General features: G+C 43.7%; 1 protein-coding gene and 1 long non-coding RNA gene across 6 annotated transcripts in view; one reads left to right on the forward strand and one right to left on the reverse strand.

Moving 5' to 3' along the window:
• The window catches only part of HIPK2 (homeodomain interacting protein kinase 2), a 216025-nt gene that overhangs the window by 6605 nt on the left and 191657 nt on the right, over positions 1-17763 (forward strand). The window lies entirely within an intron of this gene.
• On the reverse strand, positions 1502-8461 carry LOC112543849 (uncharacterized). Of its 2 annotated transcripts, none has more exons than XR_003087117.2 (3): positions 8323-8461; positions 6205-6363; positions 1502-1698 (listed from the first exon to the last, which is right to left on the reverse strand). It is a non-coding gene; the product is annotated as an uncharacterized LOC112543849 (long non-coding RNA). The 2 variants fall into 2 exon arrangements; XR_012906540.1 differs by lacking the exon at positions 8323-8461 and adding an exon at positions 7439-7573.

The raw sequence follows: 17763 nt of genomic DNA on the forward strand, positions 1-17763 counted from the left end.
AGCCTAAGGGTGGGGGAGTGCGCCAGGTCTCCTCCTGCTGTGGGGCCTAGAGGGAACCCCAGCTGTTTTAAAACAGCTGGTGATTCTCTCTGTGGGGGAAGACTTTATGTGCTCCCCCACCCCCACGCTAATAAGGGTCTGTGGGCAGGGGAGTATGAGAAGTCTCCTGGCCCCGCCCCTTCCACTGGCCCCATTTCAGAAATTTGTGAAGTGACCCCCCTTTAAAAAATTAGTGCCCACCCCTGCTCTAATGGAAGGTTTACATCCTGTATCCACCTCTTTATTAAAGACCAGTGCAGCTGCAAACATTCTTGCATAACAAAAAGAGAGAAGTAAAGCCTAGTTAGAAAAAAGGGCCTTGCTACCTAGTTATAGACCCAAATATGGATTTAGAAGCCTAATTTAGGCACCCTCTTCTGAAACTGTGGGCCTAAATGTTATAGTGATTATTTCTTCTTTTTCTTTCTAAAAATCTGCATTCGGATGCAAATGATAACTTTCATCCAAGTCAGCAGCTTCTCAGTTTTTGTGTGTGTATAGGGTAGGAAAGGAGGGCATACTATTTCCTGTCAGCACTTACAGCTGACTGGTGAAGAGAGTGCGCCCGATTCTCCTTCACATACACTGGGGTAAGGCCCCGATTCATGAATGCTCTTGAGCATGTGTTTAAGTGCCATTTCCAAATATGGGTGCTTTTCTGAATTGGGGCCTGAACTAAGAGTAACGCATTAAGGCTAGTGAAGTCACACTGGAGGAGATGAGCAGAGAGAATCATTCCCAGCATTCCAACAGCATGGTGTGAGGGACATTTCTGGATCCACATTTATAACTTTAAAGAATCAAAAGCCAGAGTTTAAAAAGAATAAACCTTACTGTTTACCTGTATAATAATAATAAAAATGAGCAGTCCTGTGGCACCTTAGAGACTAACAAAAATATATATAGTATCATGAGTGTTTGTGGGCAAAACCCACTTCTTCAGATGAGCTGGAGAAGTGGGTTTTGGCCATGAAATGTCATGAAGCTATATATATTTTTGTTAGTCACTAAGGTGCCAAGGACTGTTCATTATTTTTAAAGTTACAGACTAACATAGCTACCCCTCTGAGACTGTACAATAATAGTAACTAATAATACATTCACACTGTGCATTTGTGTAGTTCTTTTTACATGTTCAAAGTATTTTAATTCACACTGTATGGTTGTGTAGTTCTGTACGTGTTCAAAGTATTTTGTAAACTGAGGCTGATAAATCCAGGTGAATTTCAAGCTAATGAAGAAATATAAGCCCTGCAGAATTAACTCCTCTAGTTATCTACAATATGGTACAAAACAGGCAGCAGCAATATGAGAGTCTCTACACCCAAGCCTCTCCCATCAGTTCTGGGCTTGATTCGGATCTCACTTACACCAGGTGTAAATCTGCAGTAATGCTACTGAAACCAATGGAGTCACAGGCGTAACACTGGTGTGAGTTTAGAATAAGGCCTCTTACACTGAATTCCAAAGTCAATGGGAGTTTTACTGAGTTGTGAATCACAGCATTTAGCCCTATATTTTTAAGATCTCTCCAGCAGTTTGATAATGTAGGAGTGTCTGTTGGGTTGCAAAGAACAGGTTGTTTGATTGAGAACTGCTTTTAATGACGTCCCTTTCTCCTCTCTGGTTGTTTTCCAGTGTCTGTATTGATATCTGCCTCTAGAAGGATAAAGGGTAAAGAGATCACTTAAGGCTGCCACATTTAAAATGTGATAAAATAGTCACACCACAAGGTGATAATGTTCTGTCAGACCCAATGATATTCCAATATACTTGGCAAGTCCAGGAAAAGCAGGAGGGCAACAATGTTTCCTGTTCGTTGCAGTCTTTAAGCTTAAAGGAATTAGCAAGGTTTGTTCATCTGGAATAACATTTCCGTAACAAGGTAGCATAGCTCCTCCTCTTTGAACCTTTCTAAAGACTGACAGCTTTCTCAGGACATACTGGCTGTGCTTAAAGGGACATGCCAAAATTTCATCCACCATCAAAATATTTGGCTAAGATCAAGTGTAGTATTGGCTCCCCCCCACCCCCAAGGCATTCTCCTGAACCTAGAAAACTAGAGAAAGGCAAATATGTTCATGGAAAATAGGAACGAAACCTTGATTCAAAACTTGAACAAAGTTCATTTAGCAACTTCCCCGTCCCCTTTTTAAAATTTTTTTTGTACTTCCAGGCACTTCCTGGCTCTAGCTGGGAATGAAAGCAAAAGGATGCTATTGCATGAGAAATTCCATTCTGGGAAATTCCCAATCCAGTGCCTCATGATTGAGAAGTTCATATAATCTGGGTGAATTTTGGTGAAGTATGAGAATTTTTGGAGGCTTGGCTGATCTGATTGTTCACACTGACATTTTTGTGGGTCCCCCATCACTACCATCAGCCCTTCTGAATCCAGGGCTTCAACACAGAAGCAATTCAAGCAGGACCCATTGGAAGACTTCAGCAATCCCTGAGTGCTGAATTTTTCTGCCATCATATGTCTGCACATGATGCAGCTATCACATCATTTCTCGTCTCCATCTGTCTGCCCCATTTTCATTACCAAATGATTGAAATGTCCAAAAATCTAGAGGTGCATCCACTGTGTGTTAGATGTGCATGCCTTGAAAACTGGATGGTTTAGGACAGCATAGGTCCCAAAATTATTTTTTTCTCTAATATATATGTGTTTTCCATTGTATCAATGAGTCTCTGGGTTTTTTTTTTTTATTTACCTAGGAGGACATAAAAGGGTTCTTCTTGACTATTTTAGGTGAATGCATTTATTGCTATTGGATTTAATCCAATTGTTTTTTCATAGATTCCAAGGCTAGAAAGGACCACTGTGGTCCTCTAATCTGATTTCCTGTAAAACACAGACAACAGAACCCCTCCCCCCCAAAAATAATTCCTAGTGTAGATCTTTTAGAAAAACAGCTAATCTTGATTTAAAAATTGTCAGTAATGGAGAGTCCACCACATGCCCCTTGGTAAATTGTTCCAATGGTTAATTACTCCAATTCTTTAAAATGTACGCCTTATTTCCAATCCACATTTGTTTAGTTTTAACTTCTAGATATTGCATCATGTTATACTTTTCTCTGCTAGAGTGTAGAACTTACCAACTATTTGTTCCCTATGTTGATACCTATAGACCGTAACCAAGTCATCCCTTTCCCCTGTTCTTTGCTAAACTAAACAGACCAAGCTCCTTGAATCTATCATTCTGAGGCATGTTTTCTAATCCTTTAATCCAGTGATACTCAGAGTGAGGCACATGAGCTGTAAGTGGCTCGTTAATGTATCCCCCGTGGCTCTTTGCAGGACATGATATTAAAGCACTATGTGATTTATTTATTAACCAATCTTAAGTTATTAACCAAGCAGGTTACTATGGTATTAACCAATTGCAGCTAATAAAATAATAATACTTAATAATTTTGCTGTGAGAATATATATATTTCCCCTCTCATACTGTTTAAATATGAGAATATATTACTATAGTAAATGGTAAATGCATTCACACTGTTGTGGCTCTTGGATAATGCTGATTGCTAATTTGGCTTCTGAGTCACTGATATCTGAGTATCACTGCTTTAATCATTCTCAAGGCTCTTTTCTGAACCCTCTCCAATTTATCAACATCCTTCTTGAATTGTGGGCATTGGAACTGGACACAGTTTTCCAGCAGCAGTCACACCAGTGCCAAATACAGAGATGAAATAACCCATCTATTTATGATTCTCCAGTTTACCTGTCCAAGAATTGCATTTGCCATTTTGGCCCTCACACTGGGAGCTCATGCTCAGTGTATTGTCCACCATTAGCCTCCAATCTTTTTTTAGTCACAGCTTCTCAGGATAGAGCCTAGAAGTATGGCCTACATTCTTTGTTCCTAGATACACCCATTTACATTTGGCCATAGTAAAATAAATGGTAGATTGCATTCCGCTTGCTCCTAGCAATCCCAATTGTTCTTTATCAGTGCCCAGTCAGCTTCATTATTGATCCATGCCCCCAATTTTTATGTCATTTGAAAACTTTATCTGTAATGATTTCATGTTTTCTTCCTGGTCATTAATAAAAATGTTAAATAGCATAGGGCCAAGAGCCAATCCCTACAACTCAACACTAAAAACACACTCTTTTGATGATTCCTTGTTTACAGTTACATTTTGAGACCAATCATTTTGCCAGCTTTTAATCCGTTTAATGTTATCCATGTTAATTTTATATCTTTCTAGCTTTTTAGTCAAAGTCAAATGCCTTACAAATATAAGTATGTTAAATCAACACTATACCATTATCAATCAAACTTGTAATCTCATAAAAAAAATCAAGTTAGTTTGACAGGATCTATTTTCCATACAGCCATGTTGATTTCCATTAATTATATTTTCCTCCTTTAATTCTTTATTAATCGAGTCTCATATCAGCTGCTCCATTATTTTGCCCAGGATCAATGTCAGACTGCCAGGTCTATAATTTCCCAGTCATTCAATTTATCCTTTTAAAACATTGGCACAATGTTAGCTTTCTTCCAGTCTTCTGGAACTTCCCTGGTGTTTCAAGACTTATTGAAAATCAACGTTAATGGTCCAGTGAGCTCCTTGGACAGCTTTTAAAAAAAAGTTATCTGGACCTGCTGAGTTTAAAATGTCCAACTTTAGTAACTTTAGTAACTGCTGTTTAAAATCCTCCTGAGATACTAGTGGACTAGAAAGAATGTTATCATATAATATGAATACATCACTTATTTTATTCTCCAAAATACAGAACATAACTATTTATTGAACATTTCTGCCTTTTCTGCATTATTATTGATAATTGTACCATTTCTACATAGTAAAGCATCATTGTCAGGCTTCTTTTTGTTCCTAATATACTTTAAAAACTCTTTATTGTCCTTAACACTGTTGGACATAGATTTCTTTGTGTGTCTTTTGCTTCCCTTATCAATTTTTTACAATTCCCACCTTATTACTTATATTCATTACTGTCAGCTTATTCCTTCCTTCCTTCCTTCCTTCCTTCCAGTGTGGCCTTCTTTCTCAATTGTGGAATTGTGGCCAAGTTCTTAAACAATTTCTGATTATCATTTACATTTTTTTCTGTTTAAATTCTTCCTCCCAGATGACTGACTCAGTGTTTTCACCTTAGTGAGATTGGCCCTTTTAAAGCATCAAGTAGATATATCACTGGTCTGGACTATATTCTGCTTGCAGATTGATTGGTTTAAACTAGAGGAAATGGTGGAGTCCGTGGAATTTTGAAGACTTTAAGTTAAGATTTGAGGACTTCAGTAACTCAACAAGAAGTTATAGGCCTATTACAGGGATGGGTGGGTGAGATTCTTTGGCAGTGATTTGCTGAAGGTCAGACTAGATTATCATGGTGGTCTCTTCTTGTCTGAGGTCTATGAATCACTTGTTCCTTAGTTACTATTAATTTCTAGTTCTGTGATCAGTTCCCCTTAATTAGTCAAGGAAAGGTCTAATATAGAATTCCCCTGTGTTAGCTGAAACACTTTTTGAATTAGGAAAGTCTCATCTATACTATTAAAAAAGGATGTTTTAATGCTGGGTGCATGAGGTCCCCAGGATATGTCCCTCATATTTAAGATTCTCAGGATAGCAGGCTTTTTCCTACATGTTATAGATATGTGTCAAAGGAGCGAGTTATCCTGTTCCCTAGTGTGTCTTGGCACCAACTAGTACCCGGTCTTGTGATTTATCTGTTAGGACATTTACCCAAAACTATTCAAGAGCTTTTTCTTCTGAGTTACCCGTGACTTGGAAACAAATTGAGAGCTTTTCTATTTATTTCTGATTAAAGATTAAAAGGACCCATAAAACTGCAGCCAACCAAAAAGGCCCCTACTGATCAGCCATATTGTTAAAGGTGCATTACACCAGCACCTTTGTGGGGAGTTCTGGAACTCACACCATGTAGTGGTGTGAGGGATATCCAGCCTCCAATAGTGAGGCAGAGAGAATATCCTACACAAGAACACTTGCAGTGCATTTCTGAGAACAACTAGTTTTTCAAAGTGCTTAAACAGCTTTGTGCAGATGCCTTTTGCTTCTTGGGTCAAAAACTATGAGCAGCTTTTTATTTTGAAAATTATGGGTTAAATTCTAGTCCCAGTTACAGCAGCATAATGCCAGTGGTTTGTTTATTTACCATTTCACTTTTGTTGCTTCTGAAATGTCTCCTATTCAGCGGCTGTTTGTAGGTGTCTTTTCTCTCTCTCATCATAGTGTACCTTTTCTTCCTGTTCAGGGCATCCATAATCCTTTCTTTGTGACATCATAGTTGTTTCCGTAGCAACAGATTATGATACTAGAACACAAGATAATGTCAAACAGGAGGCTGAAGAGATAAATTATGGTGTGTGCATGTGCGTGCGTGCGCGCGCGCTTGATTATATATTCTTACATATATTCGAAGGGAACTGTCTTGATTTCTTTTCTGTCTTACTTTCCTTTGAAAAGTGGAAAAAAGCTTCACAGTGGATAGCACAATATGTGCACATGCTATGGGTCAGCTCAATTCTGATTTTCTGTGTTTTTTTCTTGATATTAGTGATAGCCTTTCCTGTGTCTCTTCTGAAGCTAAATCTGCACTAGAAAAAGTTGGAAGCATAATTCACCACTGATGCAGCTTCACCGTTGTTGTTGTTTGTTATGTGTATTACAATATCAGCTAAGGACATAAATCAAAAGCAGTTGTGCTAGATGACATGCACAAAGAAGGCAAGTATCTTTCCCAAATAGCTTATGATCTCATGTCAGAAAGGACATAACAGGTGGCCACATTAGACAAATAGAGTGTATGTAGTTTGGAGGGTAAGACAACAGAATGAACAGTGTTAGTAGAAATATAGATGTCTCGCTGGGGTAAAAATGGTGTCAGTTTCAGGGCTAGTCTATCCTACTTCAGTAAGTTGATCTAACTTACGCAACTTCAATTAAGTGAAGCATGTAACTGAAGTCAATGTTGTTAGATCCACTTACCACGGTGACTACACTGCGCTGTGTCGACGGGAGAACGTCTCCTGTTAACTTCTCTTCCCCTTTTCAAGGCAGTAGAGTTCACAAATTGATGAGAGAATGCTCTCACATCAGTTTAGCGTGTCTTCACTAGACCCGCTAAATTGACACTCACTATTTCAATTGCAGCAATGTCGTGCTACTGGTAAATGTAGACATACCCTCAGTATAGCCTGGGCTCAGACATTTTTACCACCAGCATTTCTGGTCTAATCCACTAGGGAAACAACAGTGGTAAATATGTCTGAGCCCTGTCTCTGCTTCAGCTTTCACCATTACTATTGCTGTTGGTGTTGCACTGTTGGTGAATTAGCTGCCTGATTTTTGACAGTGTAGGTGTACCTTTGGTGGGTCAAGAACATTACCTCAGACTGCTGTAGTAATATCTGTGATGTTCTCTACTTCCATGGATAGAAGGGATAGTCATGTGTTTCACAGCCATGAAGGGCATTTAGCCAGGCGCATTATGAACTTTTTTTTACCTCCCTATGAACCCTTACCTCACTATGCAAAGAATTGGCCTTGGAAATTGGGGGAAAGTTGGTAAGAAGATTCTTTGGGACATGTCCCTAGCTTATTGGATACATTTTACACTGAAAGTGTATATGTGATCTTTAGATTCCCCTCCCCCTAGTCCAGCCACCAGCTCTTGGTGCTGAAATAGCCAGTCTCAATGGTCTGGTTGGACGTAGCAAGGCCTATATGACACTCTCATTGTCCAAGCAATGATAGGTTCTGTAGGCCAACATGTAATCACTCAGTTACCATAGAGATCAGTGCAATAGAAGAACCTGAGTAGGGTAGAATGTGGCGACCACTGTTGCATTACTGTTCAATTTTAATATCTCTCATCATGGCAACTGAATCATTTGGGAGGAAATGGGATTCTTTTCCTCTCAGGAGCGTGACAGTGACACAGTTTACTTAATATTTCAGTTGCTTTTTACAGTCCATAACTAACTAATTCACACAGCACTCTGTGGATGGTATTGTTTTCATTTTACAGAGACGTGATGTTCCCAAGGCCCCATAGTAAGACCATGGCAGTGCTGGGTTTAGAATTCAGGCATGCCTGGTTCTTCTTCAAGTGCTTGTTCACATTGATTCCAATCAGGTGTACCTGCATCGCATGCATGAACATCGGAAACTTTTTCCCCTAGCAGCTACCATAGAGTCAGCTGTGGAGACCCCTAGAGTGGCACCCCTATATTAGTGCATATGTACCACTGACAACCCTACCCCTCCTTACCATCTGTGATGGCGTTGGAACCTTCTAGTTGTCTTGCCTTGGAGTGAAGGGACTTCTGTTCCTTCCAGAATCATCGTCAGGGTTCCATGGCATTCCCTCTGGTCCCGCTGTGGCATCGAGCCCTAATAAAAGCACGCAGGGCCAACACACACCTAATTCGTTGGCGCTAGCATGGTCACAATAACATTGGTTCTCCACTCTACTCAGTCGGTCAGTGGAGGCACCAATAGCCCTTCCCCTGTACCTGGACCTCCTAATTCAACATCGGGGCATCTCAGACCTGCACTTTCTCCATCTCATTGTATGGAAGCTAGATGGTTCAGTCCATGAGAGCTTCAGTGCTCAGCCCAGGTGCAGGAGGTTCTGTTGGGAAGCAGGAAGCTCTCCACTAGGGCAGTATACTTAGCCAAGTGGAGGAAGTTCACTTAGCGACTGTGTCCACTTTTCAACCAAGGATGCTCACAATGTTCCCTGTTCAGTTATCCAATGGTAACCCACTTTAGGAAAGGGTTAGACAGGTGGTAGCCATATTCTTGTTAACCTGTAACCACTTGGGATGTTAACTTGGTGCTCAATAAATTTATGGTACCATCCTTTGAATCAATGGCTGAGTGTTCATTGCTCCATCTTTCCATTAAGGTGGCCTTCCTGGTGGCCATCACCTTGGCGAGGAGAGTGTCTGAAATAAGAGCTTTTTCCTCAGAACACCCATATATGGTTTTCCATAAGGACAAGGTACAGCTCAAGCCATATCCGACCTTTTTGCCAAAGGTTGTCTCCCAGTTCCACCTGGGTCAAGATACCTTCCTCTCAGTTTTTTATCTGAAACAGCACTCTAGTGCTGGAAAAAGGGTGCTGCACGTGCTAGACGTGAAAAGGGCCATAGCTCTCCATATCGATCATATGAAACCATTCAGGAAATCCACTCAACTGTTTGTGGCCATAGCGGATGAAAGGGGATCTGGTCTCTCCATACTGTATATCGTCCTGGATAGTACAGTGCATATGCATCTCTTTAGATCTGGCCGGGGTCACACCCCACCAGTCACTGGTCACTCGACTGGAGTGCATACCTCTTCAACTGCATTTGTGGCACAAGTCCCCCTTCAGAAGATCTGTAGGGCAGCCCCATGGTCCTCTATACACACATGCATGGTCCACTACACCATCAATAGGTTTTCCAGGGAGGATACAGCTGTTGATAAGGCAGTGCTCCAATCTGTGATTCCCAACTCTGACCCCACCTCCATGGGGTAGCAGCTTGGGAATCACCTGATTGGAATCAACGTGAACAAGCACTCAAAGAAGAAAAGACACCATAACTGGTGTTCTTCGAGATGTATTGGTCACATCCATTCCAGTATCCACCCTTGCTGTTGGAGTAGCCAGCAAGAAGGACCTGAGGAGGAGTAGGGTTGGCTGTGGAATATATGAGCTGATATAGCGGAGCCACTCTAGGGGTCTTCACAGCTGACCCTATGGGAGCTGCTCAGGGAAGAAGTTTCCAATGCTCGTGCACACGGCACGCGTACACCTGATTGGAATGGACGCGAACAACACATCTCGAAGAACACCAGTTACATGAACAGGTAACTGCCTTTTCATGATACTACTTACATTTGTGGTTAGTCTTGAAGGTGCTGCAGGGCCATTCATTGTTTTTTAAAGTTTTTTCAGTTAGGGGATCAGTATTTATCCATACCATACCATAACATTTATAGTATTTATCCATAATATACTATGCCAGTCACCATTCTAGCTGAGATAAACCCATTTCAATAAAGGATCTGTGGTTATGTCTAGACTGCAGTCTTCTTTTGGAAGAAGCTTTTCCGGAAGAGATATTGTGAAAAAACTTCTTTCAAAAGAGAGCGTTCACACTGCCGAAACTCATCAAAAAAGCGATTTTTGGCAGTGTAGGTCCACACTGAATGGAAGCTATTTCTCATTTAAACTGTGTTTATAATGGACTGAGTGGCCACCAGGGCACCTGTGCTTTTTCCTCTTTCCTCTTCTTGCAAAAGAACTATTTCTTCCCCATCCACACATGCCCTTTTCCGAAAGAGCTCTTTCGGAAAAAGGCTTCTTCCTCGTAGAAACAAGTTTACCAATGTCAGAAAAATGCCTAATTTTTTAAAAATGTTTTTCGAAAGAACACAATTGCAGTGTGGACATAAGTGAAGTTTTTTCAGAAAAATGGCCGTTTTTCCAAAAAAATTCTGCCGTGTAGACATACCCTGTGTCTTTACCAGAACACTCCTTAGGCCTCTCACCCATTGTTATGTTCCAGTCCTAATGTGGTTAGCCACATTGCATGGACAGTGTGTCCTGTCTCTGAAGTCGCCCTCTTTAATATTGGGTTTGGCCTTCTACTCAAACTGATTTATTTATTTTTCTTCTAAAATCATTTGTTTCCCAGAGGAGCACAGCACTCATTATCAAGTCCTGCATTTCCTCTAAGCTGTGAAAGACTGAAGGGATTTCAGGCAAAGGATGTCTGCTTTTTCCTGCTGTTCTTCATTACACATAGAGACTGGGCTGGCCTTGCCAAAGAGGCCCTGAACTTTGAAAACATTATGGGGAAAGCAAGGAAGGAGATAGCAGAGTGCGAGTGTACTGCAGGGTAGAACAGGTTTTCAGGTGAGATCCCTGTGACTTTTGATACCAGAAGCAATAAACCAGATGCTTATGGTTGCACTGGGGATGGGTGTGGAAAATGTGCATATGTCATTTGGCATTGCTGGAACAAGTCGCAGGTCATCGATTTTCAGTAGCGTTTAATTATTTCCCCACAGCAGCTGTCAACAGACGGAAAGTTCTCTCGAATGCTTTGCAGCTGCAGTCAGTCATTCTGTCCTCCTCATGCTCTGTCACTGGATGTGTTTGCAAAGTGGCCTGATCTTTTCTTTTCCTTTATTCCTGTCGTATGTTTTGTAATGTTTCTTTGGGTCATTAGCACAATATGTTCCCTCTCTCCCTCTCAGGGTATGCCAGATATGTGATAAAAAAACGGTGGCACTGAGTTTCAGCACCTGAGACAGCTGATTCAGGCTTGAGTTCAGGCTGCAGGGTTGAAAATTGCAGTGTGGACATTTGGGGTATGGCTACTCTGCATTTAAACACCCGCAGCTGTGTTGGGTGTGCAGGTCTTGGGCTCCTGGGCTGTAAAATTGCAGTATAAACATTTGGTCTCAGACGGGAGCTCGGGATCTGAGACCGCACCATGGGGTAGGATCCCAGTACATAGGCTTCAGCCCACGCCGGAATGTCTAAACTGCCGTATTGCAGCCCCATGAGTCCTAGTCAGCTGACACATGCCAGCCATGGGTGTATAATTGAAGAGCAGACATACTCTCAGGCTTGGGTAGGAGCCTGGGCTCCTCCATCCAAGTTCAAACCTTTACCCTGCAATTTTATAGTCTTGCAGCCTGAGCCTTGTGAACCCGAAGAAACTGTATGAGGTCAACCCCAGAAGCGACATGGGTCTTTTATGGCAGTGTAGATATAGCTTTTCTTCACTGGTGTGGCATCATGTCACTGGCAACCAGTCATTGTAAAGGACATCAGGCAATGGGAGGAGACAGGAGGAAAGGGGAAACCTTGTGTCTGGAGATAGGGGAGTGTTAGTGGGTGACATTCTTATTCTCCAGTGTACTAGCCATTAGAGCAGTAGCTGAGAGTCACCCTGTACTCACCATGTGTGCGCTAGGGATATGAAAATGTGTTGTTTGTGTAAACTTGTACCGGCTGAAATTTCAGCAGGTACACACATTTACATGCATGGTTGGGGGAGGAGCCAACTCCCTGTGAGCACCGGCTCCTGCCTCTCTCCCACTGTGGGAGGCAGCAGTGGGGGAGGGAAGAACTGGCTCTGCAGAAGCTAGCATATTCAGGGAGCCTTCCTAAAAGCACCCTGTGTGCACTGGCTCCCACCTGTTCCCCTCCTGCTGCCTCTGATACAGAGGCAGAGAGGGGGCGGGACTGTGTTTAACTGAGAGGGTTAACTGATGAGCTCAGGCTAATCGGTTAACAGTGTACACGGTTACACGTTCCCATCCCACGTGTGTGCATGTGTAGGTATTGTACATTGCACAGCAGCTCAGATGGGGGATGGGTATGCCAGTGTCTTCTATGTTGCTAAACCCAAATTAAAACAGACCTTTTCAAGTCCCAGCCTGGAAGGCCCCATTTAAAAAAGAGTTGCTAAAACTAAAGATTATTATTAATATCATTAATAACAATAATAATAGTAGTAATAATAATAATAATTATTATTATTATTTACAGAATAAGCATTTTCAACCAATTCTCCTCTTCCCAACCCCACATTCAGCTGTTCATGACCACTGCTTTTCAGGTGCAGTGTATGACCGTTTCCATAGCATTGTATGACTGGCACAGTGCCTTACTGAGTGTTTCTAGCATCTGTGGCAGATTATAGGTTTTATGTATATTAGCAAATCTACCCCAGCAGAAGACTAGACACAGAGAAAGCAAACAAGCTCCCAACCCTCATTGACAGCAAATGGGAGATGCACAACCCCCAGCTTGGGAAGCAGTGAGGTAGATGTGAGAGCTACCGCATTCTGCCCCATTACACCAGCAGTCACTGGGATAATGGTTTTTTTTTAATGTTTTTATTTTACAGGGTGTCCCTACTATAAGTATGCATCGGTTCTTCACTAATGTCATTGCTTCTTATAGGAACTGATGTGTTATAAGTCCTCCCATTCCCCACTCTTCCGTTGTGCAAAAAACAAACAAACTCTAAAACAAAAACAAAAAACCCATTAATTTCCAATTTGTGCAACTGGAAGCCAGCCATGGGAAAAAAATTCCTCACTTTACGTCATTTCGCTACACATCCACGTTTTTTGGAACATATCTTGTATGTACAGCGGTCCCGCCCTATATTGCAGAACCAGAGTATTACAGACAGAAAATGTCTCATCCCTATCCTCAGGGGTGTTCAATGTAAGCGATAAGGACATTGTCAAAGCATTGTAACACATGAAGAGAAAGCTTCTAAATAACCAGGCAAAGATTTCTAGCCTGTCCAGGGTTTTCATGGCAATGAACTGTGGGATGGCCTTTACCAAGGAACACAAAGGACTCAGGCTTTCTAAATCCACTGATGTGCACCCAGCTTCCATAGGCTCCTGACAATATGTCAGCCTATATGTATACAGTTGAGAGTGTGTCTGTGAGTGTATGTGTAAAAGAAATTTCATGGCTATTGTGAAATACAGTAATACTGGAGGGCTGTGTCTAGACTGGCAAGTTTTTCCGCAAAATCAAATGATTTGGGAAAATCTTGCCAGCTGTCTACACTGGCCATTTAAATTTCCGCAAGAACACTGATGATCTCATGTAAGATTGTCAGCGTTCTTGCGGAAATACTGTGCTGCTCCCGTTCGGGCAAAAGCCCTCTTGTGCAAATCATTTGCGCAAGAGGGCCAATGTAAACAGCACAGTACTGTTTTCCACAAAAAAGCCCCGATTGCGAAAATGGCGATCGGGGCTTTTTTGCGGAAAACCGCGTCTAGATTGGCCACGGACGCTTTTCCGCAAAAAGTGCTTTTGCAGAAAAGCATCCTGCCAATCTAGACGTGCTTTTCCAAAAGGGAGCAGAATAGCATTTCCACAAGAATACTGACAATCTTACATGAGATTGTCAGTGTTCTTGCGGAAATTCAAGCGGCCAGTGTAGACAGCTGGCAAGTTTTTCCGCAAAAGCAGCTGCTTTTGCAGAAAAACTTGCCAGTCTAGACGCAGCCAAGGTCTGTTATGAAGAGACTGTACTCATTTGCTCTCCGTGTCCACTGGAGGAAGTACAAAAAATTATGGGCTTAATCTGCAGGAGGGGATATATAGGTCTAATGTTAGAAAATTCTTCTATCAGGGTAGTTAAGCTCTGGAATAAGCTTCCAAGGAAGGTTGTGGAACAGGTTGGACAAACTCCTCTGACAGATGGTCTAGGCTTGATTGGTCCTGCCTCACTGCAGGGGTGGATCTGATGACCTCTCAAGGTCCCTTCTAAACCAATATTTCTGTGATTTTATGACTAGCCAATTAGATTGCTTCTGTTATCCAGCCCATCTGCATAGATTTAGTTATGTGTTAGGGACTTAAAATCCCATTGAATTGACTAACTGGTTAAAAATGCTGTTTAAGTGCTTAACCAATTAAAGGGGGGGGGCATGGCCTCCCTGCCTGTTGCAGGGCTGAAATGACCCCCCCCTCCGCTGCAGGCAGGAGCAGCCTCTACCTGCAGTGGGGTCAGGGCAGCCCAACAGACAGGGGTTGCAACGGTGTCCTGGTCGGAGTAGCCCCTGCCTGTGGACCCCTCCACGGGGTCGGAGTGGCCCCCTGCCCATGGCAGATGGGGAGCTGCTCCAGCCCTACCAGTTAACCTTAATGGGCAAGCCTCACCCTACTGCCACAACCCTACTATGTGTATGACTTTATTTATCTTCAGAACAAACCCCTCTCTCTCTCTCCGTCTCTTTCTCTCTCTGTGTCGTTCCAATTGCTTCTCTGTGCTGCTGGCATGTGCACAGCTAGTTGCTGGTAGCAAATAACATCCCTACAAATTCCCTGCCTTCAAGACAGTCAGCCTTCTAAAGGCAGCTTTGCTGTTGCAAGGGGGACTCAGACCAGTGTCAGTCCCTCACACCCCTTTTATGCCCACCTCCCCTTCCCTCCCCCTTTCCCCAGCTGCTCTTTACACAGTCACCCCCTTCATCTGACACCAGTGCAGTCACAGCTCCTGGCCCTGGCTGCGGTGCCAGGGTCTGGAATTGCTCGTGTGTGAGAATACAAGGCTCCTCATCGCGTTGCTGGCACCGAGCACTCTTCAGCTTATTGATACACACCACAGGCTTGGGCTCGCAGCTTGTCTCTCTTCATTCTTACGTATTTACTTATTGGCAATGACTCTTCTTTGAACTTTTCAGCAAAGGCATTTTATAGGTTGCCAAGAGAGACCCTTGCTGCAGCGTGTATGCCACATCTTCAGAGCTGGATCTCTGGGAGGGCCACGCTTCTTTCCACCAGCTGATGTTCATCCTGTTTCCCAGGACTTTTTTGGCCTGTATCAGTTAATTTACTTTACCTTAAAAGGCTCTGATTTTTTCTTGTCTTTTATGTGTTATCAGAAGAAAAAGAAGAGGGGACTCATTGTCCCTGGGGAGTTAGAATATGGAGCCTCCCAGGGCTAGGTCAGTAGTTCAAATTCATCCCAGCTTGGTTGTCACCAAAAATTAATACTGTTTAGTGGCCTATGTATAATGAGTTTTGTGGCCTCACCCACTTGCCGGTGGGCAGGTGTCTGTGTCACAAGAAACAAAGCTACAGTTGGCACTTGTATTGGTAATCACTGCAGAGATAGGACTGAAGATCCCTTTCACTTCTGAAAGGAGTCTCTCCAGATTGTGACTGCAACATATTGGCAAAAGGTGTGGAAGAAACTTGCACTACCCCTGCTTATGTGGTGTGTGTTTTGGGGGAAAAGCTGCCCATTACAAATGTTTTATCCGCACTGTAAAGAAGTCACGCTATCCGTGCCTTTGGTGGGTTCCTGTCACCCATTTTTATTACACACATCGGATAGCCCGACACCCTTCAACATAGTCCCGGCCCTTTAGGCCCAGAATCCCTCTAGTTCCTGCTTTGGCCTGAACAGCCAGCCTCACAGAAGCGTTTCGCCCTACCAGGAGGAGTAAGGGGGTTCGGGCCCACCCTCTCTCCGAACCACGGCCCAGGGCCCTTAAGGCAGGGACTACCGGTCCCTGCCTAGCAGATGGGGGTAGTGCCCCTAAACACACCCGCTCACGGGCTCCACGACCCTGCCCTGGGCCGCTTCCTACTCGGTCCCTCCCAGGGACCAGTCCCCTCCGAGGGTCCTTGCCTCACTCTCGCTCCCTGGGGTCCACGTCGCCCAGTCCTCTTCTCTCTCCTCCCCTAATGCTGTGCTGGACACGGTTTTAAACCCCGCGCTGGCCTGGCTTCCCGGCGTCACTACGCCTGCGACGCCCGGCGGCCCTCCACCCCCCATAACGTCACACGTCCGCGCCGTGTTAACCCCTCCTCCCGGGGCATTCTCCGGTGGCGCCCCTTGCTCCCCGCGTCCCGTGGCGCCGGGCCCTAGGCCTGCGATCCGCCCCAGGGTTCCCTCAGAGGGCCGACTACCCACCCCCCAGTGAGTCCTCCGGCTCTCGCTTCGGCCCCCCCGAGTGCGGGGCGGGAGCGCCCTGTCACACGCACCTATTCATTGAAAAGTCAGGATGAAATCCCATTTGTTATTTTTCATCTTAGTTGTCTCACCATCACTCCTTTCCCCCAGTTACTGCATATACAGTGTATGTGGGGGAAAGAGGGCAGGAAAACCACGTGGTAGATTTATCTCAGCTCCAGTTTTGCAGCCAATGTGCTTGTGATAATTGGGGCTGTGACTTCCTGTCATGCTCTCTTGCCACACTGGTGGCTTTCCTGACATCCCTTTTAGCTTCTGGGGCTAGTTGAGAGGGAGGAGGGAGGAGATGGTATCAGCTAATTCAAGACCCAGTGGGAGGCACTGACAGCCAGCGTTATTTCAATAGGGTGAGTCAAAGCTTTCCCTCTCTGGCTCAGTCTATCTCTCTTCAAATTTGAAAAAACTTGAACAACAACGAATAGTCTAGCAGCACCTTAAAAACTAACAAAACATGTAGATGATATCATGAGCTTTCGTGGGCACAACCCACTTCTTCAGATGACTGGAAGTGGGTTGTACCCATGAAAGCTCATGATACTATCTACATGTTTTGTTAGTCTTTGCGGTGCTGCTAGACTATTCATTGTTGTTCAAGTTTTTCTAGTTACGGACTAACTCGGCTACCCCTCTGAAGCTTCTCTTCAAATTTGTCAGTAGCACTGGGAAGGAGGATTTGAGGCACTGTTGGTAATGAATATGCTGTTCAGTGCCCTATAGTCCATAGCCCTGCTGTGGGTGTATGCAGGGATGACATGGATGCCGTAAGAATTCCACTGTTAGCATTAGTCAAGCATTAGAGAGAAGCTATGAAAATAAGTGGTGACTTGTAGTTTTTTATGATTCATTCCAGACACATCGTTCCTCTGTCTCTCCTCCCTCTCTCTGATGAGGAAGGAGGGGCCTCTAGATTCCTTTCACTTCCACAGCCCTTAGATTTCTTCCACTTTCAGCCCCTCTCCATTGTACAACTGTCCTGCTTCCACAACTTCCATATCCCACACCTCGCCCACCGGCTTCCTGACTGAAAAGGACTGGCTGGGCTGACCCTGGAGCCCTGTCAAGGCTTCTCTTGAAGCAGCTGGAGGAGGTCTTTTCTGAGTGACAAAGTGCTGGAGCTGGTCTGAGCATTTTCTAGTGGGCCTACAAGTAACCGACTCCTGTGTATGATGATCTCACCACCACACAGA

The sequence above is a fragment of the Pelodiscus sinensis genome, chromosome 1 (assembly GCF_049634645.1).
Source record: "Pelodiscus sinensis isolate JC-2024 chromosome 1, ASM4963464v1, whole genome shotgun sequence".
NCBI classification, from domain to species: Eukaryota; Metazoa; Chordata; order Testudines; family Trionychidae; genus Pelodiscus; species Pelodiscus sinensis.